Raw genomic sequence first — 25,796 nt, 5'->3', positions numbered from 1 at the left:
GATCTGTTTTCTGTCCGTACAGATTTTTCCAGGACATCGTACAAGTGGAATCATACAGTGTGCAGCCTTCAAGTCTGGCTTTCTTCATTCTGCCTAATTGTGCAAGTGTTTGCGCGGTAACGAGTGCGATCAGGGCTGTGCTTAGGGGCGACTGGCACCTCTGATCTATGTGCATCGGAAAGGCTGGGATGGAGTCGGGGAGTCCGTTATGGGAAAGAGTGACATGGTGGTGTCATGGTGACCTCACTGGCAATGTCCCACCGAATGCCTTCCACACCTGTCCCAGGGAGTCCTGGCCACAGCCCCATCCGATCGGGACAGTTCTGCTGTCTTTTACAGGTGAGGACACTGAGAACAGACAGAGCAGGAAATTCATTCACAGCGTCACTCAGCCAAGAGGTGCTGGGGCCCAAGATGTGAGCCCGGGAGCGTGACTTGAAGCCTGACGGCTGCAGGAAGGTGGGTTTCCCAAACACTGCATCTAACGCACACACCAGAGCGGGGTGGGTGACCACTGGTCGAAGCTTTTCAAGAATGTTGAAGGTATCTGTACCCTCAGCCATTGCAGCACAACGTCTAGAAGTCTGTCCTGAAGAATCGTGGATGCAAAGAAACGTTTATTAGAAAGGGTGTTTCCTGGTCTGATAAACAGAAAACTCGGATGCCAGCTGAAAGCCACTGACAGATGGTCAGAGGTGAGGGGACACAGGCCGGCCAGTCTCTAAAAATAATGGTGTAAAATAAGACTAATTTGATGGGGGACCAACGTGTCACACCAAGTGCTACAAGCCCCTCCTACAGCTGCGCGTACGGTGGTTTGCCCAGGGCGTTGGTGGACAGCGCCCAGGACGGTGCCCCCTCGGCTCCCGAACGATGGGGCTTTTGTCTCGTCTGTCTTGTCCTCGGTGCTTGTCTGCGTGTCTCCGTTTTTCTGCGGTGTCACTTGTCGTGGAAATCATGGAGGAGAAGTCCAAAGGAGAATGGAAAAACACAACTTCAGATCAGGCGCAGACGCACGTCGTCTGCCTTGCGAGGCGGACACGCTTTTCTTAGCCGCGTTGTACCTGCCTTGTTTCAAAGCAGCTGGGAGTCCAGCGCATTGGCCTTTTGAGCGCAGAGCATGCCGAGGGATGCAGAGCAGCCCCGCTGGCCTCTCGCAGACGGGGTGAGAGCAGCGGTTCCTGGCGGGGGTTGTGGTGGGGGGATGACCAGCGAGATAGCCCATCTTGGCGGACTTCGCCCTGGGATGCACGTGGAATTGCTTCCCGTTTAAAAGCCAAGCTTCAGAGCAGTTTCAGGCTTGTCTGATGCTGCTGAAAAACATATTAGGAGAATATGAAAACTTCACAGCAGTCGGGGAGCCTGACTGATAGGGGAGCCCTGAGGCTGTCTCCCAGCAAGGTGTGCGTTTTGTACCGTGAGGCATGAGTGTGCGTGTGCACGTGGGCCCGCATGCACGCACACGCACGTGCACGCGCTCACAGGGACACACCGCTGAAACCCAGGTTTCCCTCAGCACAGCATTCAGAGGCCACATGGGGTGCATTGTGATGCTGTGTTCAGCTGCATCTTGTTTAAAGCTGTCGGCACCCCCAGATCAAACAATCCTCGACCTGCTTTGTCGCCTGGCCCTACGTGTGACCGCCTGGACGCGTGAGCATTCAGGCGCTGAGCGGTGTGTGCAGGCTGCCTGGTGTCGTTTTATTCCTCCCGTCGGCGCCTGGCCGTGGTGCCCTCACCCTGTGTCTCTGGACCCAGGACTGAGCGCGGCCGGTTGGCACCTGGAGCCGAGTGGCCGTGCTGTGGGCCAGCTGGCCCCCACCTCGGCCGGGGGACTGCCTACGCGGGGGCCGCCTGTGGGGCCAGGAAACTGGGTCAGAGCAGGGCCCCCAAGCCGCGGAAGGGGAGCCCTGGCGGGTCTTTGAAACCGGAGGTTGCGGCTTGGGTTTCGCATGTGGGATCCCTCGGGCCTCCCTGGAAGCAGGGCCACCCCCGTTATGTTTACATCCCCTCCCGCTTGACGGACAGGACCACCAAGGGAGCAGGGCTTGGCTTTCTCTGGCAAACCGGGGAAGGGTGGGGACATGGTTTTGAAAATCGATGCCCAGTGCCGAAGGCCTGCAGAGCGGGCCCCTGGGGAGATGCAGGCCCCCTGGCCTGCAGGGATGGCTCTGCCCCTGGGCGCGGGCTTCCTGCCCTGGGAAGAGAGCATCGCTGACAGCGAGCAGGAGGGGTCGCCGCCAGCTTCAAAAGCCAGCAAGACCCCGAACACACACGCTCCCCTTCCTCGGAGAGGTGGCGGCGTGTGTGCGCCAGCTCTCTCCCGAGCCCCAGGCTTCTGCTCAGAGCTTTTGTGCCGGGACTGTTTCCAGGCCTTTTCTGGCATTTCTGTTGCAGCCCTTACAGACGGAAGACACTTCTCCAAACACGGCCCCTGCCACTAACGCCACCAGGTGCCAGCCTCCCCAGCCGCCGGCCGGGGGCTCGGGGAGCAGTGGCGTGGCTTCTGCTGCCCAGAGTGGTTTCCCTAAGCGTGGCAGCGGCTGTTGGATCCCCGGCTGAGAACCCGAGAGTGCCTGGGGTGCAGCCCCAAGGGGCCGGAGCCGGGAGCTGGAGGGGACTGCTGGGAAGGCCCTGCAGGCTTGGCTGTGCTTCTCCTGGCACACTGGCAGCGCGATGCCTGCCTGCTCAGAGCTGGAGGGGACGGGTCTCGTGGAAGGAAATGTGAGCTGTGGTGTCGTGGCCATCTTCTGCCTGGCAGAGTGACCCGCGTGTGCCCCTGGGCTGGCCCTCCTGTCCTGGGCGCCTTCTCTCCAGGAGAGCAGCCCGACGCCGGAGCAGCTGGTGGATAGTGGTGCGCGCCCCGAGTGCCGGAGTCGGGGAGACCTTGTTGGGGTCCAGTCCCACCTGGGAGAGGCCACCGGGCTCCTGGCTGCCCTCTTCCCATGGCCACCCACCACTGACTGCTTGTCCGTGGGTCCCCTCCCCCAGCTTGGTGTGGCCTCTCTTCTGTTTTGAAATTCAAGGGACGGTCACCAGCAAAGCGGCAGCAGCAGCAGTAAAGCTGGCCTGCCCCTGCTTCTGCTTCATCCTTCCGCTTCCTCCTTCTGTCTCTGGTGAGATGTTTGCAGACTTTACAGTGATACACACAGGACCTTGCTTTGCTCACGAATGGAGCCCAACCATGTGGCACCTGGAACACCACTGGCCTGCAGCCCCTGGGCCTTTTGGCGCTCCTCCCCCAGGGCACCACGGTCCCCACCCCAGGGCACCACGCCCGCCCCAGGGCACCGCGCTCCCCCCCTCCAGGGCACTGCATTTTTCCCTGAGGGCACCGTGTCCTCACTGACTGCAGCACAGTTGTGCTCTGGCTGGGTGTGGCTTGGCGTGCACAGGATCCTGCCACTCACCCAGGGAGGTACTCAGTTCCCACGTGTGGCATCAGGCCCTGCACACGCCCGGGGCTCTCTCCTCTTCCCCGCTCCCCAGCATCCCTTCGGGGGCGTGCACCGCAGCTCATGTGTCTGCTGTGCTGTGGGCTTGGTTTCCGGCTTGGACCATTGTGAATGTGGCTTGTGAACATTCTTGACCCTTTATTCTCCATGTGGGACACCGGGGTCCTCGACTGTTTACAGCTCCCCTTCCCAGGGCAGACAGCTTGCCTCCATCTGTAGCTTGGATTCCAGAGTCCAGGTCTCAGACCTCGCTCGCTGGCATCCCTGTCTCCCACCCACTCCAAGCCTCTGGGAAGGGCCCTGGGCCTCCTCCACCCCTGCTGCTGACCTGTCCCTTGGGGTCTGGCCAGCTGCACCCCGCTCCTTCCTGCCCTCTGCCTCGCCCCAGTGGTGGGCCCAGTAAGGCTGGGTGGAAACCTCCCTGGTCTCTGTAACGCTGTGGTCCCTCTGCTGCACGGTTCTGTCTCACTGCATCGTGCCCTGTCCCTCCTTCAGTGACGGGTGACGTGTCCGGTGCGTCCCAGGCACTGTGTGTGCAGCGGTGGGCGGAGAGCGGGCAGGATGCGTTGCTTCCAGCTGGACGACAGTGCATGGGTGTGCTGACGGGGGTGCGTGCCACCACGGGGGAACCTCGAGGGTGAGGGTCGACCAGCAAAGACGGGCTTGAGGTCTCCAAGTCAGGAACTCCGAGTCGGAACTCAGGGATGGCAGGCAGCAGCCGGAGCGGAGCGGGGAGGAAAGCTGCGGCAGGTTAAGAAAAGCACGTGGCTGTAAACCCAGCGTTGCTGCCGCTGAGGTGCGGTGTCTGCCTTCCCTGTGGGTCAGGGTGGCCTCGTGACTGTTTAGATCTTGCAGCCCTGAGATGCCAAGTCGGGGGTCGGTCGATGTCCCTCCCGTGTTGTGAGGAAGCCCAACCCCCCGGCCCCCACCGAAGGCCACGTAGCACGGGGACTGGAGTGGGCAGTCCCGGTCTCTGCGCCCTCCCTGCCAGGGCCCTGGTGTGTGACAGGAGCCGCCTTCATGTGATGGCAAGCCCTTGGCTGTCGGACCCCAGCTGGAGCCTCAGACGTTGGAGCAGAGACAAGTGTCCCTGCTGGGCCCATCGGGACTCCTGCCCACAGATCCATGAACGTGGGGGGAGTGTCCTGGGCCCCCAAGTCCAGGCTGGCTTGTTACATTGCTGCGGTGGCTGGAACAGAAATGGGGCTCCCCAGGGAGAGGGCAGGGCCCGGCGGGGGGTGGGGGCAGCCCAGGACTCGGGTTGGGGGGCAGAGTGGGAACCACAGTGGGTGATAAAGGTACTTTCCCGGAGTTTCATCCAGCACGTTTTGTCTGTGTGGCCGGGGGCCTTCTGCCTTCTCGGCAAACCAGCCCTGAAGGAGACAGGCTCGCCCCCCACAGAACCGCGCTGTGCACGTGTGCTTCCTGGGGCGCCGTGACGAAGCGGGTGCCTGGGACGAGAGAGGTTTGTGCTCCCAGTTCCGGAGCCCGTGAGCCCGCCGTCCAGGTGTGAGCCGGGCCGTGCTCCCGAAGCTCCAAGTTCCCCTCCACGCTGGGGAGGGGGCTCTTGAGGTTATAGACAGACAGCTCCACGTTTTTTTTTTTTTATTACAGTCACTCAGCATTTTTATAGACTAGACGCCCTCAGAAGCTCCTGTGAGATAGTGGCTGTGATTCCCTGCTGTGCGATGTGTCCTGTTGCTCGTCTGTTTGACACATGGTAGTTTGTGCTTCTTAACCCTGTGCCCCTCATTTGCCCCCCCCGCTCCCTTTTGGTAACCGTGCCCCCCCCCCCCCCCCCGCCTTCCCGCTCCCTTTCGGTGACCGCTGGCGTCTCTCCTGTGTCTGTGAGTCTGTGTTCCTGCTTTGCATGTATACGTTCATTGGCAAGGCTTTTCAGGTTCCGCACGTAAGCGAATTCCCCCAGCTTTGCCTTTCCGTCTGACTGCGCGGAGCATAATACCCCAGGGTCATCCTCGTTGCTGCACACGTCAGGCTGTCATTCTTTTCTGTGGCTGAGCAGTATCTCCTTTGGCTTGCGTGTGTATTTATGCGCACGTATGTGTGTGCGTGTGTGTGTGTCACGTTCTGCATTCTCAGGGTGGGACCCTTCCTGCCTCTTGCAGCTCCTCTTGGCTCCAGGTGTCCCCTGGCTTGTGGCCACGTCACAAGCCTGTGCCCCTGTCTTCACGTGGCCTTCTTCCCTGTGTCTCTCCATGTCTCTCTTTTTTTAGGGGGTGGGCGTTGGGGACTAGGTTTATTTATTTATTTGTTTTGTAATGGAAGTACTGGGGATTGAACCCAGGACGTCGTGCACACTACACAGGCACGTAGCCACCACTGCGCTACACCCTCCCCCCTCCTCTGTGTAGTTCTTATAAGGACCTTTGTTGGTGGATTTCGGGCCCACCCAGGGGACCCAAGATGATCTCATCCTAACTCCGTGGTCTTAAATACATCTGCAAAGACCCTTTCTCCAAATAATGTCACACCCACAGGCTCTGGGTGTACGTTTTTTGCAGCCTCCCGAAATGCACAGGAAGGCAGTGGAAGTGCCCTGTGGGGCTGGCAGGAGGCGGGTGGCCCTGGCGGGGTGGGGACAGGCACTGGCAGGCGCTCACCTTCCCCAGGATGCAGTTCGGTGCGGCTTTATCAGCAGGAAAGTGGAAACCGTGGCCGCCTTCTGCCATCGTGGGAAGTTATAGAAATGAGAGCGTGGTGGAAACTTGCTGCTCGGCGAAATAATCTTGCGTTGACTCAGAGGGGAAACAGGAAAGGGCCTTCTATCTTTTTATGTGAGTTTTATCTCGGCCGGTGGGACCTTTTCTTTTAAGTAGTGTTTCTACAAAAAATACCCGTTGAATCTTGAGTGTGAACAGGAAGTCAGATATGCTGACTAACTTTTCCTTTATTTTAATAGCATTTTTATTGTTTTGAAAATGAAGAAAGAAGGCGGAGGTAGAAGCTGGCTCCCCGTGCCCAGGGTGCACGCCACTCACCGCCAGCTTCCCTGCGCCGTCGGCACACGCACGTGTGTGCAGACGCACGTGTGTGCAGATGCACAGGGCGCGTTCACGTAGAGGTGGCTTCCCAAAGACGTGGTCACACCCTGGAGGGTTTTGCGACTTGCGTTTTTTCACTCAGCGTGTGGCATCGACACGCGGGCTCCGGGTCGTGCCCTGAAGCCGTGCACGAGCCCCTGCGGGCCACATGCCCTGTGTTTCGCCCCGTGGTGGGAGTGTGGGTGTCCCCCCAGGCTGCCACCTCCATGCCATTTTCCCTGGTGCACCCCCATGAGTATGTTTTATGGGAAGAAGCCTTAGAACTGAGATATTTGAGTCACAGGGTGTATGTGTGTGTACTTTTGACCAGGGTGGCCGGGCTGTCTGCCGGGGCAGTGCTGGGCCTGCGAGCTCACAGGAGCCCCTCCTGCCCCTCTGCCCGAGCAGGCTGCTGTGTTTAATCCCCACCAGCACGATCGGGAATGTGGGGGTGGTCCCTGGGTCTCTGGCCCCATCACCTGTTTCAGCTTGTTGGTTGTTTGCATTTTCCGCTGAAGCACCTGCCCTTGGTCTTCACCCATTTTAATAGCGGTTGAATTGCTTTTTTACTCATGTTACTGAGTTGGAGCATTTCTTTCATTTCAGAGCATTGTGAGAAAGGAAAGCCTGTTTGAAAGCATTTCATCTGTAAGTTTTTCATAGACGTGAAGAACTCTGACTGGAGATCAGCGGGACCGTCACCTGCTTCTGTGGCTTGTCTCGGGGACAGGGGTGTCCGGAGGGGTCGGAGCTTTCCGTGTCCCTCACTCTGGGGCCGGCTTTGGCTGTGCCAGGCTGGCTGCCCGCCTCTGGGACGTCCCGTGGCCCCTGTGAATGACGGGGCCCAGAAAAGGAACTGGTGGTGCCTGTGGTTGGCTGTGCGTGTGCATGTGTGCATGTGTGTGCATGAAAATAGTGCACAGCAGAGCGGGAGGCCTGCATTCCAAAAGGCGCTCGTGGATTTAGGAGTCTCTGCGCAGGAGGAGGCTGATGGGACCAGTTTTCTGTTCATCATCCTCATTGTATTTTCAGCCAAATGATAAAACTGATTCCCCGACTCCCCCCCACGCCTCTCGTTTACCTAGAATGGTCACGTGTACAGGTGAGAAGTCGTCACAGCGTCATACGTAACGCAGCACGTCTTCCTGGGAGCAGTTTTCACCCCAACAGGACGCTAGCTGGTGGGTCCTTGACCGTGTGCACACGCGGCCTTTTCATGGGGCCCTCTGGGGGGCGCTCTGTACTCGCAGGGCCTTTTCTCCGCAGCAAGGTTCTGCTCTGGAGCTGGGGTGGCCCAGGCAGGTGGCATCTGGGAAGCTGTGCCCCTGATTGTATCAGTCAGGGTTCTGTAGAGAAACAGAACTGACGGGGGGGGTGTGTGTGTGTAGAAAGAGAGAAAGAGAAGTGTATTTTAAGGAAGCGGCTCACGTAATTAGGGATGCTGGCAAGTCTGAAATCCGCAGGCCAGGCCAGAAGCTGGGGGCTCAGGCCACCTGGAGGTAGAACTCCCCTTTCTCGGGAGAGATCAGTGTGTTTCCTGCGGAGACCTGCAGCCAGCTGGACGGAGCCCACTCACAGCAGCGAGGTAACCTGCTTTAGTCAAGGGCTGCTGAATTCAGTAGCAATACATTCAAAAAACGCCTTCACGGAAGCCTCTGGAGCAGCTTGACCAGGTACCTGGGCACCGTGGCCCAGCCGAGGTGATGCATAAAGTTAACCGTCCTGGTCAGCATCCCCCAGCGCCTCGCCCCTGTGATGGCTTGTAGGCTAGGTGCGTGCGCTCACTTGGGGTGCACAAGGATGTCCACCCACGGGGTGACTGCTCCCTGACCAGGCAGGCGGGGCTTGTGGCTCACCTGCAGAGGCCGTGCGTGGAGCCCGGCTCCGGCCTGGAGGAAGGCGGTGCTCCTTGCGTCCTGATGGGGCTGGGAGTGCAGCTCTGGCCTTGTGCGCGCTGAGCCCCACGCCCGCTGGCCTGTGGCCTCACTGGGACTGCACCTTCCTCGTGGTTGCCTCTGGCCCCATGGTTAGGCCTGAGCGACTCCCTCGGAGTCTCTGGGGCTGGTGCTTGGCACCCTCTTTCCACGAAACGCTCTGGTTCCTGACCTGGACGAGGTGCAGGTGCTTGTCAGCTGGAACCTGGGTGCCCCGCCTCCTGATGACGTCTCTTTCTGGGCAGAAAGCTCCGTTCAGGTCCCGCTCTGGCCGCCCTGTCGCTGCCCTCCACGCCGCCGAGGTTGGCCTCCTGTCCGCCTGGCACGCTCTTGTCGGGCCTCTTGGCCGTCCTGTTAATTGGATGATAAGTAACTAGGGTGGAACAGAAGAGGAGCAGCGTGCTGCCCTGGGGCAGGCTTGGCCTGGAAACCGCCTGCTTGGCGACCGAGGGGAGGGAGGCAGGGCTCCCCAGACTGATAAGGAAGGTGGGTCTTTTCTTTCCTTCCTATCAGGTGTGACGCTCGAAGCTAACGCGTGTGCGTGCTTGGGCGAGCAGGCTGGCCCCGGAGGTTGGAAGGGCTCGGGGTGGCGGGCAGGGTGGCGGGTGTATGCCCGAGGCACGGGGGCCGGGGCTGTGGCCAGGGTCGGGCGGCAGGAGGGAGCGTGGGTTCTGGGCCTGGCGCTGTGTCTGGTGGCTTCCCTGCTGGCTGAGGCTCAGAGAGACATCCCCGGGGCCCCAGGGCCTCGCCTCGTTTCTGGGTGTGTGGGGCATGGTGCGGGCACCACCCCCGGCCTCTGAGGCTTCCAGGGCAGCCTCTGGGCTCGCTGTTTCTTAGGAAGGCACGGCCTGCCCTGGCGGCCGGGGACGTGCCTGAGTCTGCTGCTCTGACGCTCTGATCTGTCCAGCTGGTGCCTCCTGCGGGGGCTGGTGGGGCCTTCGTGGTGCCCTGAGCCGACCCTCCCCCACTGGGGGTGCCGCTGGGGTGCCGGAGAGCTGGCTCCGGAGACGCCTGGTGACGGCGGTGAGTGCAGAGCGCTGGCAGCTCCAGCCCCGTCCCCCCGCCCCCCAGGTTCTAAAGCACCAGCTGCCCGGCTCAGGGTGTCTTCTGGAACTTCCTAGGGTGGCCTGATGGCACGTCCGGGGCCTTCACAGCTGGAACCCCCGTGGGGCTCACGGGTGACAGACACTGGGCCCGCCCTCCGGTCTTGACACACTGGAAAGGTTGGCCAGGAGGAACGTGTCAGGGAACAAAAGTCCTTTCTGCCTTCCTTCCTCTGCTTCGAGGGACCCGTGTCTGTCACGTAGAGGTCTGGGACACAGCGGCTGGGTCGGTTTTCTTCTTCGCAGCCCTGTCCTCAGTCAGGATGTTCTTGGAATCATAAAACCTGACAGAGATGATGAAGTGCATGGGGGTTTTCAGAAGCGGTCCCCGTGTCCTGAGGCGTGTGTTCTGCGTGGACGTTGAACGATTGGAGGCCTAACCACAGAGAAAGAAGGAGAAACTAACTCAGACACGGTTTGCAGAGATTGTTTGCTCGTAATACACGGCTCTTTAAGCTGTGCACGCGGGGGAGTGCTGTTGGAAGTTGAGAACTGGGAACATTCAGATCAGTTTTTCCTTTGTTTGTCCAGCGTAATCTTTGTGATGCTCTTATTTGGATTAAAATGCCAGTGATTTCTTGACTCGGCCACCAACCCGGAGTTTACACGGGGGTTAATTACCGTTCAGAAGCTTGTGGCGCGCGGAGCTGGGTGAGGGAGTCACGCTGTGTTTATTTTTGGTGTTTGTTGGTGGCAGGTGTCTGGAAGCTGTACTTTGCATGTGGACATCATTGGGGTTCAGTCAGTTGGCAATTGTCGGGGTTGGGGGAGGACTTGGGCCCAGAAGCTGCAAAGGGACTGAAACTTTTCTGATTCAGGAATGTGGGCCACACAGGGCAGGTGCCGGGATCTAGAAATCCGGCCGTGGGGGTGTGGCCCCCCTTCTCTCTCTGCCCTTTTCTCTGGATGACCTCAAGGGGGAGGTAAGGAAAGGGACTCAAACCTCTATCACTGACTGATGGGGCCAGAGTCTCCGTGGCCCTCTGTCCACGTGCTGGTCTGTTTAAGGCTCTGGTTGGCTCAGGTCTGGCCAGAAATGAATGCAACATCCTTCTTCAGACCGTGGATGTGTTTTACCGAGCTTTTGGTTGCCTTTTGTGGGAAGCAAAAGCAAGATTCTTTGAAAGTCCAAAGGGTTGGACAGATGGACTCAGGGTCTGTCTGGTTCGTGATCACGGTACAGGCAGACCCTGTCCCGTGTGTGGCGGCGCCTGCGCGCTCGCCACGTGCAAGGAAGTCCGGAGTGCGCATGCCAGGCCACGCCGCACGCGTCTGCAGAGATGGGTCCACCGCTCAAGGTTTCACTGCCTGCTTTCAGAACGCCCTTGTGCTGTTTCATTTTCATACGAGTACAATTTGGGAAGTCGACTTTCCTGATGAAGAGTAAAGGTGGTTTTAGATAAACTTTACCAGTGTAACCGCTTTTCAGTGCGCAGTTCAGTGGCATTAAGTACACTCACGCTGTTGGCAGCCGTTCCTGCCTTCCCATCTCCAAAGTGAGCCTCTGCACCCACTCACTAAACGCTGGCTCCCCCCCCCTCCCCCGGCACCACCGTTCTCCTTTCTGTCTCTGTGACTTTGACTCTTCCAGGCACCTCAGACAAATGGAATTGCATAGTATTTGCCCTTTCGTGTCCAGCTAAAAGCAAAGGTGTTTTTAAAACCATTTGAGTCAAATTGATGCTGTCCTTTTCACTCTGTTTTTCTGTATATTTTACAGGAAAAATGGCAATTTTGGTCTACAGGTGTATGAGTTTTGATGCGTGTTGCTGTTTCCAAAATGTTTGGTAGAATTCGCTGGTAAAACCATCCGGGCCTGGAGATGTTTTTTTCAAAGGGGTTTTTAGCCATGGATTCTGTTATTTTAGTGTTGTTCAGGTCGTCTGTTCCATCGTGGCGCACTGTGGCGGTTTGTGGTGGTTGACAGGCTGGACCATTCCCTCTGGGCTGGGGGTTTACTTGCACTGTTGTCCGTGGCATTCCCCCCTTTTATCCATTCCTGTCTCTGGGGTCTGCAGTGGCCACACCTCTCCCTCCTGACACTGGAGCTGGGAATGTGTCAGACCTGGTGTCTGAGAGGCAGCCTTTGTTGGGAATGGGGCCAGCATCCCAGCCGAAGGCTTTGCCCCGTCTCCCTGGGCTGGGTTCCCTCGGGGCCCTGGGTGTCCGGGGGGAGTAGCAAATGAGGTGTGTTCGGAGGAACATTGAGGCTTGTAAGCCGCTGGGGAAACATTTGGTGCCCGGGGGGGGCGGGAAAGTTGACACGCGGCCCCCCAGCGACCTGCACGTGTTCACGTGTCTCCAGATGTGTCAGTTTGCCGCCGGGGAGCCGTCCCACATGGGGGACTCGCCCTAAAGGGTGGGAGAGACTCTCACCTTGTTTATGACATGTAAGGGGACTGTTCCGAGCGGTGTGTCTGCGGCACTGGCTGATGCGTACTTCATCTGTTTCTAGTCGAGGCCGCAGATTGGGTTACTTTGGAAACCAGGTGAAACAAGGCCTCTGGAGGGTGTGTCGCCGTCAGAGGCCGAAGCCGAGACTGGGTGGGGGGGGTTATTTGCTGGGACGGAAGGTGGCTGACAATGCACCAGACGTTGTCTTCCTTCATCACGAATCCTTAAGGAGACGTTTTTGGAAGGACAGAGCTGTGGGGGGTGGGCTGCTGTGACGGTGCCGTGGACCGGGCGGCTTGTAACCGAGCAGGACCCTGCGGGGCATTCCAGGGTCAGACCCCTCCCCTGTGTCCTCTGCTGGAGCTCCTCCTGAAGCGCCAGGTAATCGTGTCTCGTGTACATTTCCTGAGTGTTTCAGATGCTGAAAACCACCACCAAAGGGAAGAAATTAACTACTTGACGATCCAGAACACGTGGCCCCCAGTCCTTCTGATGCCGGAGGGTTGATAGTGTTGACAGCCCTGTTCCCTTGACATCAACCAATCAGAGAACTGTGCACGAACTGACCACATACCCTGCCACCTTCTTCCCTTACTTGACTTTAAATATGCTTTGCTGACGCCCTTTGGGGAGTTTGGGGTTTTCTTGGGCGGGAGCCACCCTGTCCTCCTTGCTCGGCCCTGCAGTAAACCTTTCTCTGCTCCAAACTCCGATGTTTCAGTTTTTTGGCCCAACGGTGCTGCAGGCAGACAAACTTACTTTTGGTAACATTACGGGGCCCAGACATTTATTTCTCATGCTCTGGGGACTAGACACCTGAGATCCGCGTGCCGCAGGGTTCAGGCCCTGGACTTCTCACTGGGTCCTCACGCAGCAGCAGGGGCGAGGGAGTGCCCCGGGGCCTCCTTTGTAAGGGTGCTAATCCCGTTCAGGAGGGCTCCACTCTCGTGCCCTGCCCACCTCCCCGAGCCCCCCCTCCCGATACCGTCACACTGGGGGGCAGGCTTTAGCACCTGAATTTGGGGGGGACACTGACGTTCAGGCCATCCTGACTCTGATATCTGACATCTTCCTAAGCGAGGGGAAGGGTCAGAGTTGTTTAGTCATTCATCACGCAAGATTAATTTTGCTCCATTTAATTAAAAAACCTGTGTCACATGGGGCTTTAGGATGAGTCAGAGAAAGAAAATAGGTTTTTGCAAAAGCAGAAGGGTTTGGAAATACCTGTTACAAGCAGAGTGGAGCTCTTCCCTGCGCAGACCCCGGCGTGGTTGTGGGGAGCAGAGTTTTCCTAATGATGGCGTGTGTTTTGGATGGCCGGGCCTGGCGCGGCGATCACCCTGGACTGGTCACTGGGCCACGGTCCTGTGGCAGCCCAGTCTGTCCTGCTGCTGCTCGTCTGCCGCAGGCTGTGGCCGGCCAGGGAATCCAGGTGAGGGGCCGCCGGGGCAGCTCAGGTGTGGAGAGGGCTGTTTCCAGATGGGGGATGTGGGGTGGGTCCTAGCCTTGCAGAAATTGTAACTCTCGCAGGTGTGATTCCCCCCTTAACATAAAAGCAGCACGTGTTACTGTAGGAAGTACGGAAAGGAGGGGAATTAAAAGCAGCCCGTCCACCAGAGAGAGTCTGGGTCTACATCCTTGTAACGCTTGCAGCCCTAGCCTCCTTCGGGGCTGAGTTGTAGGAGCCGAACGCTAGCATGGTGCCTTGGGCAGGGCGGGGGTCGCCCCGCGGGGGGTCACAAAGCCACGGAGTTCTGAGGTCTCAGAAGATTGGCAGCCAGGCTGGGAGGAGGTAAAGTGCGTGGAGCCCCCCCACCCCATGAAGTTCCCGCGTCCTTGTCCCCGTGTCTGCAGGCGCGGGGTGTGGGTGGAGGGGTGTGGGTGGAGGACGCCAGGTGGAGGAATGCGCATTCCTTTTCCCTGGGAGTTTTCAGCTCTGACCGCTAAGAAGGGGAGCCCCTGTTAGTCCTCACCTCTGCTGTCAGCTCTGCAGATTAATCATTCAGGTTTTTCCAGGAGTTTGGTGACATTTTAGTATCTGTTCTGATTGTTTGTAAAAGAGTTACGAAACCCTCGCTGGGCCATGCCTTCTGGAGCCGGGGGCTGAGGACCTCGTTCCGTAGGAGCGGGAGGACAGCGGACGTGGAGCCGCAGCCTCGCAGAGGGTCCGGTAACTGACATGGCTCTCATGTGTCATCGTCCTGGGAGCCCAGAGAGGAGTCCCTGAGGCCGGTGGCCACCTCCCTGGGCTTCACGTGGAAACAGAACTCACCCGAAAACACCGACGGTCAGGAGCGCTCGCGCTGCCGTGCGCTGTCCGGGGACGGGTCACGTGGGTGTGGATCACTGCACACTCATCGCCGTGCGCGCCTCTGACCAGCCCCACCGTGAGACAGACGTTTCCCGAGCGTGGCCTCGTGCGGACGGAAGCACGTGCGCGCTCGGCGCGACACCGCGTGTGTTCCGTGCAGAGGGAACCTCAGAGTCCCTGGGTGCCCTCTCCGGTAAGCGTGTGCCCCTGGAGTGCGGTCAGGGCTCTGGCCTGTGAGGCATGGTCCACTTGGCATCGGTGTGTCAGAGCAGGCTCGTGCAGGTGGGACGGGGTCTTGGGGGGGTGCAGACTGGGGTGAACACGTGTGGCTTCCAGAGCAGTGGTATTTTGTTTTTTGTTTTTAAAGAAGGAGTAGGCCCGAGTAGCGCCCCCCCCCGACATTAGGGGTTCCTAGAGATGCTCGAGGAACCCTGGAAAGAATTCCAGTTTGGCAGAAAGAAAAGGCGTTTCTGAAAGTGAATGGGCGTCCTCGTTACTTACTTCCAAGGCTCTGTGAGCCCAGAGCTAAGGGACCACGATGGTGTCCTGTTTGAGTCAGGGGAGTCCTGTTTTGTTTGTGTCCTTCAGCATTGTGTGTGTGTGGGCTCCGTTGGTGCTGGGAGCATCCCTCAGCCTGGGAGGGGCTCCTGAGACACCGCCGGGCTCTCCCTGGACAGCGATGCCCCGGGACCTCCATCCCTTCCTCTCTGTCAGGGGCGAACCTCCAGCTCCCCGTTCCCCAGCTCTCCCGCCATCGCCCGCTTCCCTCTAGAGATGCAGGAGTCCCCTGGACATGACTTCACTCTGCATCTCACTGCGCACTGTTGCCGGGTCCCGAGCCCCCTTCCCTCCCAAATCTCACAGCTCTGCCCTCCCTTCGGTCCACTTTGGACTTCCGAGTGAGCGGCCTTTGGGTGGAACGTGGGGGCCTCGGGCTCGTGGGTCGTGGTACAGCCCTCAGTTGTGCAGAACTGCCAGCCGTGCAGACCACCCTCGCTCTAGATGGGCAGACGAATTCTGTGCAGTGGCCGAGCAGTTGATCTGCCACAGAAAAAGCCAGTTTTGTGCCGGTTGGAAATTCAATATTCCTTTATTCTGTATTTTTTAAATTGAGCTGAAGTTCACATAAAATTAACCACAGCACAGTGAGGAGCTCAGCGGCATTTAGCACGTTCACAGGTGCATGCAGCCGCCACCTGTGTCTGAGGCCTTTTCATCACCCCAGAAGGACCCCCGTGCCACCGAGCAGTCTCCCCCCCGCCTTGGCCAACGCTGCATCATTTTGCGGTTCTTTGACTTCTCCTTTGAAGGCATTGTAGCACGTCTTGAGTACTGAGTTATTAAGTAACATTTTAAACACACAGTTGTTTTAATCTTTTAACGACCACGCGCCCCTTGGCTGAGCCGCCAGCCCTCCTCACCGGGCGGTGCTGGTCCCAGCGGCCTCCGGCGCCTCCTCCTGTCTGTCCTTCGTGGGATGTGGGCCAAAATCTGGTCACGGAGGGCGGGTGGGCGCTTCATGTGTGGAGTTCCCGGTCTTTTCTGTGTCAGAAGGCGGCTCTTCAGTGATACTTTGAAAAGAAATCCTCTTCCTGGGCTGGTGCTGTGCGGCCTGCCGGGCCGGTCAGCGTGTACTGGTCAGTTATCATCTGTCCGGTGCGGTGTGGAGCGAGCCACGTGTTCACAGCTGTGGAGCGGGCGCAGGGCCAAGGGCAGACACACACTGAGTTAAGGAAAGGAGCCGGTGCCAGCGGGCTTGCGCGGTAATCGTGAGCATGAGCAGAGAGCAGGACCCTCACCCACGGAGTGTAACGGCCGGGACTCGACCCGGCCTGTTCCAGGGGGGGCCGAGGCCGCCCTGGCACCCCGGGTTCCCAGCAGACCTGCAGCACAGCCTCCCCGTGTGAAGGCTGACCCTGGCCCCCAGCGAGGCCAGGCTCCCTCGTGGGGCGCTCACTCTGGTGACCCTGGCTTTTCCCCCTCCCTCAGCACGTGGGGAGAGGCCTCTCCCTGCTGCCGAAACCAACCACAGTGGGCAGGTGGCTGTGACCTTGAGCAGAAAGAAGAAGGTCAAGACTTGATCGGGGAAATCCCCCGCGTAGCCCTGCTGAACAGAGACGAACCCCAGTCCACCAAGAGGACTGGACTGTCGGGTGAAGGACGGCTGCTGTCAGGATCTGCAGCTCAGGAGGGGCCGCTGGTGCCTTTGGAAATGGCCACGGACAGTGTTCAGTTCAGGGTGTTGCTGGCCTGTGGTTTTGAATGATCGGCTTTTCTTGTTTCCTGCCAACTGGTACGTGGGTGCACTCTCCTTCAGATTTAAGGCATTCCATCGGGGTACAAAGGAAGGCCTACCTTGTGGAGGAAACAGCTCTCGGATCACAGGGGTCCGCAGCGTCTCCACGTCCTGTCGGTGGTTTCCTGTTGATGGACACATCAGTGTTGTCATGAGGGGAGAGTCGGGACCCCTTCCCTCAGAGTCCCCACACGTCTGCAGAAACCAGCTTTGCAGGTTTTCCCATCGTAAATGACATTCGTGAATGATCTTAATTTGCGAGGAATTATGGCACCGTATCAGAGTTTTGGAGGGAAGGGAGTGGGATGTCCCAGCACCTGCATTCATGAGAAACCAGGTTCAGGGATTCAAGCCCAGTGGTGCTGGCTGATTTCTACGCATTTCCCTTTGGCTACGCAGACGATGTCCCAGGTGGGGCGTGTGTGGTCCCAGCAGAGCCCGAGGATGTCCTTTCCTGACCCAGTCCGAGTTTAATCAGCTGCTGGGAAGAGCGATTTGCTGAAACACACCCTCCCTTTCTGTTAGATTTGATCCACTAATTCACGTGTCGCTGAAGAAACGCTGATCCCAGACCCACCCAGGGCTCTCTGGGGTGTAGACACCGTGGTTTCTGCCCCTGTGCCTCTGCGCAGGGTGGGAGGGAACTCAGATGAAGGCTGTGCTTTGGGGTTTGTCCTTGATGGTCTCCTCGTGTGTCGACGTGCCTCCCGCTCCCTCCCTAGTGGGCCGAGGAGCTGCGTGTTGACTCAGAACCGCAGTGTCTGCCCAGGGCCGTGTGTCCAGGGCGACGCAGGCCCGCTCTCCGGTGCGGTCTGGTCCTTTCTATGACGGCACGTGTTGCATCCTGTCTCTGGGAACGTCTTAGTGTTAGGCTGGTGAGCGTCCGCTGGACGAGACCTTCTCTGTGTGGGTGCCCGTCCCAGCTCCTCCCCCTCACGCGTAGCCAGACAGCGGGGGGGGGGGGCTCACCCCGCCTCACCACCGCTGAGCCTTAGCGCTTTCCCTTTGTCAGTTCTGTGGGGGGAGAAGGACATCTTGTGTTCATTTGCATTTTTCTGACTACCAGCGAGAGGAACATTTCATTTCACACATTTGGTTGCAGCATGATTAGAGAGTCTTGTATTTTTTTTTTTTTTTTGGTTCGTTTTTTGTATTTTTTTTTTTTTTTTTTTGTAGGGAGAGGTAAGTATGTTTTTCTTTTAATGGAAGCACTGGGGATTGAAGCCAGGACCTCGTGCGTGCTAAGCGTGCGCTCTACCTCTGAGCTACGCCCTCCCCCCGAGAAGGGAGTCTTCAGCCTTCAGGAGCGCGGTGAGCAGCTCAGGGGCGACCCCCCGGAGCACGAGGGCCAGCGTGTGGTGGTGGTGGTGGTGGTGGGCAGCGCTCCCGCCAGGCGTTTGTCTCCCTGCAGGGGCGTGGGGAGCAGGGGTCCTGGAACGCTGTGTGTCATGCTTCTGATGGCTCTCGGAGCCCTGCCCGCCTTTGGAGGGGTGTCGGCTTAAGCAGAAGGTCCCGTGTGCGGTGTTTGATGCCTCCAAGGAAGGGCTGGGTTTTCCTCAGTGTGGGGGACACTGGGCGTGTGTGAGGGCTGGGGTCTTCCTTTGACGTTGCTCCCCCCGTCTCTCTTGCCCGCCTGAACTGCCCCTGAACTGGTGGGACCGTACAGAACCTTGTGAGGCCTCACGGTGGTGGAAGCCAGAGGTCTCAACTCTCCATCAGGCCCACGTGCTCTGGGCTTCAAGTCGTTTGCGATCAGTTGTCAAACGGAAAAGGATACCAGACTCAGGAAGAAGAGGCTCTATCAGGAGGGATTCCTGTGGGGGAGCCGGGAGGGGACTTCGGCGGTGGAGAGACCTGTGACCGTGAAATCACCAAGCACGTTAGGGGTCAGGGAAACGGGTTTTCCTTTGCAGGGTGGCGTAGACAAGGCTGAGGACCCGGGTGTGCGGCAGCGGGTGGAGGAGTAGAGTGAGCGGATGGTGGATCGGAGGGTGTGCCCCCCAAGGCCGGCTGTTCTCAGGGGGGCCGTCCGAGGGGCTCAGCCTGGCGGTGGGAGGAGGGAGGTCTGGAAGGGAGGAGCTGGACCCGAGTTGGGTAACACGTGTTTTGTTCCGATTGATCTGTGAGGAGGCACAGGGTGGAACTCGGGGGCCTGTGTCTCGCGCTGCCCCGGGTGAGCGGGGGCTTCTGTCTTGTCCGACTCACGTGCAGGGAGCCCTTTCGGGATCACAGAGGGAGGTCCACCCGCCGATCGCAGGGCCAGTGCAGGCGAGGCTGCCGGGCTGAGCTCTGCAGGGAGCAGGTCTGTCGTGGTGGTGGCCGTGCAGCTGCCGGGCTGTGGGCTGTAGCCACCTGGGCGCCGAAAATGCAGCCGGGCCGCCCAGCCGGGCCTTTTCCCACGGGGACCTGCTTCCAGGGAAGGCGCGTGGGCTGGGCCGTGACGACGGGAAGGGCGCGTCGCATGCAGGAGTGGCTCCGGGGACAGAGGGCCGGCGCGGGGCCGCTGGCCATCGGCAGGGTCGCTGCCCGGGGGGCTGGGTGGGGGCTCGGGGCGCCCCCGGGACAAGGCCGGGAGCCTGGGGAAGGAAGGAGCCCTGAGCCTCGTTGCTGGGGGATGCTTCGCAGGCCTGCTCTGCTTTAAGGTGGTTCAAAACCCTCACAAATTCCAGGACGTTTTTGGCTTCTTCCTTCCTTGTGTTGACTCTCCCCTTCCTCCACCCCCTCCCCCCTTCCTCTTTCCCTGATTTTGGTTTTTACGTCCGTAATTCATCATAAAACGTAAACATTGTGGAAACACGAAGCTTGAGCAGCAACAGTTCGCTCCCACGTGACCCTGACGGAGGGACCCGTTTGGAAGCTGTGTTGCTGTAACGTCACCGCCACTCACCCCGTGGCCGGCCAGGCCTGACCCAGCCCCGCTCCCCCAGCACCCCCGGCGCTCACACTCAGAGTCCGTGCTCCACGTGAACCCGGGGCAAAGGGGGTGGCCTGGATGGAATCGGGGCGCAGGTGACACTCTTTGCTCCAGTTCATTCGGATGCTGCGTCTGGGCTCACCTGGCCAGGTGAGCTGCGCCCCGTGACTGAGCCCCGGGGGCCCGTGGGGCATGTGTGTGTGTGCGCGCGTAGGAGGGAGGGTGAGGGCTTCTGGCTCACGTTTGCTCTGCTAATACGCCCCCTCTTCTCACTCTGTCTCAGGCTCTGCCGTCAGCAGACGCTGGGAAGGAGCCGCACCCCCGTTGCTGAAATGTTCGACGACACCGATCATCAGGTAGGGGATGACAGCCGCCTGCAGAGAGTGGTTCTTTTTAGAAGCGGCTCCTGAGCAGGGCCTGTCACAGGTGGCCAGCCAGCGGCCTCCTCTGCTTGGCGCGCCCGCGGTGGAGGGCGGGCGTGGGAGGGCGTCGCTGCCCCGCGTGGCCAGGGCAGGGGGAGGGCTGCGGGGGCCAGGCTGAGGGTGCGGGCCCAGGGATGGCCCAGGGCTCCCTGGCAGGAGGGGACGGGCCAGGCTGCAGAGGGGCCCGCCGCCCAGCGTCAGCGGGACTGCTGGCTCAGGGCCTCCCGGCGTTCCCTCTGTCGCCGCCCTGGGTGCCGCTCCCCTGCATGGGCTCACGGCCCGGGTCCTCCAGCCTCACTCCCTGGCACGCAGACCTAAACCGGGGTGTGGAGCTTCGGTTCCTGCTGTGGCCCTGGAGGGGCGGTCTGCGGCTCAGGGGCCGCCCCGGACACGGCTTGAGTTTCCATCACATTAACTTGCTCTGATTGAGCCGGGAGAGAAGAGGCTTCAGAGGGAGCCATCCTGTCTGTTTGGGCCTGAGAATAAGCTTCTAGAAGAGCTAGGAAACTGAGCAGGAGCCATGCTGGCAGCTCTGGACGCGGCGGGGGAGCAGGGTGGCGGGAGGGTCAGGTCCAGCCCTGTTGGGCACCCTGCGACCTGGAGGGGCTTGCACGGCCGCTCGACCCGCAGGTGTCGCTGCGTGTCCCAGACGAGGCCTCCCTTCACTGTCTGTCCAGACGTGCTTGCGTTAGAGGGAGCTTCCCGGAGCGGCTTTTACATTCAGCGTGTGGGACGTTCACGTTCCCACTGGACTGTTCTCAGCGGGGGCGCTCCGGGTTCGGTCCCCGTGCTCCTGGCTCTGCCCTGACTCCTCGGCCCTGGAACCTCCCCCCCCCCCCCCCCAGCCATGGTAGGAACCTCCCCCTGGCCTCACCTTTCACGTTATAAACAGTCCGCTTACAGAAGACGATTGAAAGGCTGAGGATGATTGAATAATAGTCTGCAGCTTGCACTGAAGTGAGGGAAACCACTCATTTCAGGATTCAAATGCCAGTTTGAAGTAGCTCACAGGGAACTGTCACATCGGTGGGTTCTTCATGTGAGGACGCAGCAGGCGTGTCCTTCCGTTGCCGCTGCGGGCCGTCCGTCTGTCTCTGTGGTGAGAGTCCTGGGATGTGCCGTGAACCAAGCTCAGCCTCTGTGAGGAGCTGCCCGCTGGGATCGTGCGTCCCCCGTGAGAGGAGGGCCAGGTGGCCCGGGAGGCCCGGCTTCGAGACGCGGGACCGCCGGGGGTGCTGGGGTGCCCGCTGTGGGGCCGTCACGGGCCCACGGGCTTCCCCGCGTCCCGGAGCAGGCGGGCCCGGCGGCCTCCCAGGGTGGGTTCAGGACGTGGGTGTCTGCCTGCGGGGACGATTTTGTGTCTCACCTGCGATTCCTTCCCCTCAGGCCCGAGCCCTTCAACCGGACGGTCTTGCTTATAGGGAGGACTTGAGTGGAGAGAGCGAGTTGCTCTGCGTGCTTGTGCTCTGCTGCAGTCTGGGCGTGCAGTCCCGCGGCCTGAGTCCTAACCAGCCGTGCCGCGTGCTGCCCGGGTACCGGGGTGGCCCCCGGAGGTGAGGGGCTCCGCAGATGTGAGATAGGCCTGTCGGCACGAGGGGTGCTTTACTTTTAGCAAGTGGCATTCAGCGTCTTGCAGAGCTGGGAGTGGGACAACCGTGGATGTGAGTGACACTGAAACGGGAGCCAATTACTTCTGCAGGTGTCAGAGGCCAGGGAGGGTGTCTTTGGTCTCCTGTGTGCAGCCCTGGGAGGCTGTCACCTGGACAGCCTCCCATCATCACCCCTAAGGGCATCCAGGTCTCGCGGGTGCTGCTCCAACTCATGGTGAGTGGCCTGAGCTTGATTCTCTGAAGACCGGCCTGAGGGACTGAAACTAACTCAGTAATGTAAAAACGGCACGTGGCTGGCTCTACCCTAATGCTGGTCCCTGCATGGAATGAGCCCGAACGCGTCCTCTCTAGGCCCACGGTGCAGATTGCATGGCAGGGACAGCAGGCCGCCGACAAGGAGGCACGTTAGAACGGTGTGTCCGAAAGCCACTGTGACACGTCGGAGAGCCTGAGGGCCGGGGCCCAGCCCCGCTCAGTCTCTACTGAGAAGCCGCCCGTTGATGCTGGTGCTCCACCCGTCCTGCTGAGGACGGGGCTCCGAGGAGCCAGGACTGAGGTGGACAGAGGGCTGCATCTGGGACCTCCCTCCCTCCCCGCCGCTCACCTCTGATCGTGCAGGGTCCCTTTATGGTGACCGGAAGCTTCCGAACTGTCAGCCACGCCTGGCCCACGTTGTCCAGTGCCGCGGCTGACACCGCACGGGCCGAGGAGGGCTCCACGTGTGGCCGGCAATTATACACAGCAGGCTGTGAGGACCTGGGGATGTCCTGTCCGTGTCTATGTATTATATGGGGGGTGGTTTCGGGGGGGGGTTTAGATAATTACGTTCATGTATTTATTTTTACTGGAGGTGCTGGGGACTGAACCCGGGACCTCATGCACGCTGGGCACGCACTCTTCCCGAGCTGCACCCTCCCCTACGCACGTCAGTGGATTAATTATGCGTTGACTCGATTGTGCTCTGGGTGTGTGTTGGGTTAACTGACGCATTCTATTAACACCACCCTCAGCTGTTTGCTTTCCCTCACAGTGTGACTGGTAGGCTCGCCTGAAACCGCGCACGTGGCTCCGTGTGCGGCCCGGCAGGTGTGTCTGTGGAAGGCACGGGGCTGGACCGCTCTGCGGCGCCCTCTGCGTTTGGGTCCCCTCCTGTCACCGCCGGCCCGCAGGCTGGGAGGCGCAGACGAGGAACAGGAGAATCGGGCTTTGAGGACGCCTTGAAGCCAGCTCTGAGCACTGTTGTTTCTGCATTTCTGCCGACAGTCCCAGGGGCCGCCGGGCCTCATCCGGGAAGTGGATTCCATGCTCAGAGCGCATTTCCCCGCGCGGGGAGCCCACCCTCCGCTTCGGTGAGCATGCTGCTGCCCCGAAAGGCCCTCCTGGCGCCCTGCTGTCCGGGCGGCCCCTTATCTGGGCTTCCGTCTCCCTGTTTTCTGTGGATACAGAAATGTGCGGTGCGTCCGGCCTGATCTTCTCCTTCTAGCTGTGTCGTGTGCCCGCTGGTGGGCCTGCCGAGCCTGCGAGTCGGTGATGGCTTTGATGGACTGCTGCCGGGGGTCTGGCGGGAGGAGGGACCACCGTCTCCCCCTCTCCCACCCCTGGAAGTCCTGCTGGCGAGCTGCTGAATGGGGGCTGCCGTTTGAGCAGCTGCGGGGCACGTGGCCCAAGTCCGGGAGAGACCCGCAGGCCTTCCCACATCTGGCTGGGCTATTTATATCCCACAAAGGCCTGTTTTCTCTGGAAAGAGTGGGCATGTGGCGATGCTGTCATGTGCACGGGTGAAGCCAGTGAAACAAGCCTTTCAGTAAATGGCTTTCTGCTGCGTCCGGCAGGTTTTCCTCGCACACACAGGCCTCGGGGCTCCACACCTGCCCGGCGCTGCTGCGCGTGTGGTCCCTAGGGGGCCCCGCTCCTGCCTCGGGACAGCAGGCCTGGCTCTCCCGTGACACCTGGGGAGGGACAGGTCCCCCGGGGGCCCTCACCCCAACAGTGTTCTTTTTTTTTTAACTTTTTTTTATTGAGTTATAGTCAGTTTACAACATGTCAAATTCTAGTGTAGAGCACAATTTCTCAGTTATACATGAACATACACATACTCATTGCCACATTCCTTTCTCTGTGAGCTACCACGAGATCTTGTATATACTTCCCTGTGCTGTACAGTATAATCTTGTTTATCTGTTCTACATTTTGAAATCCCATCTGTCCCTTCCCACCTCCCTCCCTCTGGCAACCACAAGTTTGTATCTATGTCTATGAGTCTGTTTCTGTTTTGTATTTATGTCCTTTTTTTTTTTAGATTCCACATATAAGCAATCTCATATAGTATTTTTCTTTCTCTTTCTGGCTGACTTCACTTAGAATGACATTCTCCAGGGACATCCATGTTGCTGCAAATGGCGTTATGTTGTCGGTTTTTATGGCTGAGTAGTATTCCATTGTATAAATATACGACATCTTCTTTATCCAGTCATCTGTTGATGGACATTTGGGCTGTTTCCATGTCTTGGCTATTGTAAATAGTGCTGCTATGAACATTGGGGTGCAGGTGTCTTTTTGAAGTAGGGCTCCTTCTGGATACAAGCCCAGGAGCAGGATTCCTGGGTCATGTGGAAAGTCTATTCCTAGTCCTTTGAGGAATCTCCATACTGTTTCCCACAGTGGCTGCACCAAACTGCTTTCCCACCAGCAGTGCAGGAGGGTTCCCTTTTCTCCACAGCCTCTCCAGCATTTGTCATTTGTGGAAACCCAACAGTGTTCTGAACTCCTGAGCTGTGCTTGGCACACTCTGGGCACCAGACCTTCCACAGTGGAGAAAGCATTCTAGTTGGCAAGAGGGACCACAGACAGGATCAGTATGTCAGATATGAGGGGGGAGATGGTGGTGGGTGCAAAGAAGAGAAATCGAGCAGAGAACGGGTCCTGGGAGGGCTTTGCTGAGAAGAGGCAATTGGTTAAGAAAAGCCAAGAACTGGGCTGGGTTTGGGGAAGAGTGTTCCAGGCAGAGGGAACAGCAGGTGCAAAGGCCCTGAGGCAGAAGTGTGCCTCAGGTGTCGAGGAAGGGCAGGTGAGAGGAGACGAGGTAGGTAGATGGTGAGCTTATCAACACTCAGGGATGCTGAGATGGGAGCCCTGGGAGCTAAGGGTTTGGATGGGACTGCAGGGCTTCTGGGGAGAATGGACCCTGGGGGGTAGGACAGGGTACCCTGTTAGGCGGCTGTGAGGTGAACCGGGAAGAGCGGTGGTGGCTTGGGCCAGAGTGTAGCATGGTGGTGGGAGCATGGCCTGACGGGCGTTGATCTGGAGGTGGAGTTAAGGGGACTTGCCGCCAGGTTGGATCTGGGGTGGGGTGGGTACCGAGGATGCACTGACGTTTTGACTGAGCAACTGGAAGGATGGGGGGTGCACTTCCCCCCGGGCCATCTGGGAGGTATCCCAGCCTTGGGAGGCGGGGAGTGAAGTTTGGGGACACGTGAAGTTGGCAGGGAGGGAGCCCTGGGAGCCTACGCCGGGAGTCAGAAGCCGTCCAGGGAGTGGCCCCAAGGGTTGGGGCCAGCTGCAGCTCAGCACCGCGTCCTCCCAGGAGTAGACCCCCCTCCATGCGCGCGTCCGTCAGGTGAGGCTGGCCTGTGTGGGGCACCAGGATGGACCCGTGGGGTGAGGTGGCCCGTGATGGGAGACATGGACGGGTGGCTGGACGGGAAGGGAGAGGAAGTGGGTGGTGTGTGGAGATGAGAGTCTCGCCCCGCCGAGCCCCTTGGTGTGCTCTCGGTGGCTGGGCACCGGGGCGTCTGGAGCTGGGGGCGGGAGGGTGGCAGGAGTGTGGGTGAGGCAGAGCCCGCATGCCTGGCATGGCTGGCCTTTCAGATTCTGCACAGTGTGGTTTGGGGAGCCAGAGGTCGGTTTAGGAAGGAGATGCCTCCCTCTTTCTTTGCAAGCTGCGTACAAACACTCTTCACGCATCCATCGCCTCGTTTTGCTGCCTCGTTGGAAAGACATGGCTCCCCAGGGTCTTGGATGGTCCGTGCCTTGAGTCAAAGGGGTGCTCATTTTTGCAGGAAGGTTCTGCGGGCAGCAGTGTCCTCAGTAGAACCTGAGAGAGGACCAGCTGTGTTTGTTATGGAGTCGAGATCGTGTGTCTTTGTCTTCTTGGCCATGTTGGTGGTGGGGAAGGGCGTTAATTACTGACTGGTCGGTGTTCATTATGAATTTGGACCAGGTCCCACTTAGAGCCACTCACTCAGGCTGCAGGGTTAGTTTTTTTGTCCCTTGTAGTAGGCTGAAGAACAGCCCCTAAAGACGTCAGATTCCAGTCC

General features: G+C 59.3%; 1 protein-coding gene across 7 annotated transcripts in view; it reads left to right on the top strand.

Moving 5' to 3' along the window:
- SEMA4D (semaphorin 4D) overlaps positions 1-25,796 on the top strand; it is a 109,510-nt gene that overhangs the window by 11,275 nt on the left and 72,439 nt on the right. For 5 of the 7 annotated variants that reach the window (XR_010379175.1, XR_010379176.1, XM_064482427.1 and 2 more), the window contains exon 2: positions 19,732-19,804. The gene's annotated coding sequence lies outside the window, so the exon portion shown is untranslated. Of the gene's footprint in view, positions 1-339; positions 460-19,731; positions 19,805-25,796 lie in introns of those variants that run through there. The other 2 variants (XM_064482425.1, XM_064482424.1) reach the window with 1 other exon arrangement.

The sequence above is a fragment of the Camelus dromedarius genome, chromosome 36 (assembly GCF_036321535.1).
Source record: "Camelus dromedarius isolate mCamDro1 chromosome 36, mCamDro1.pat, whole genome shotgun sequence".
Taxonomy (NCBI): Eukaryota; Metazoa; Chordata; class Mammalia; order Artiodactyla; family Camelidae; genus Camelus; species Camelus dromedarius.
Note: the sequence above shows the minus strand (reverse complement) of the source record. Positions and strands in the feature narration are given on the sequence as shown.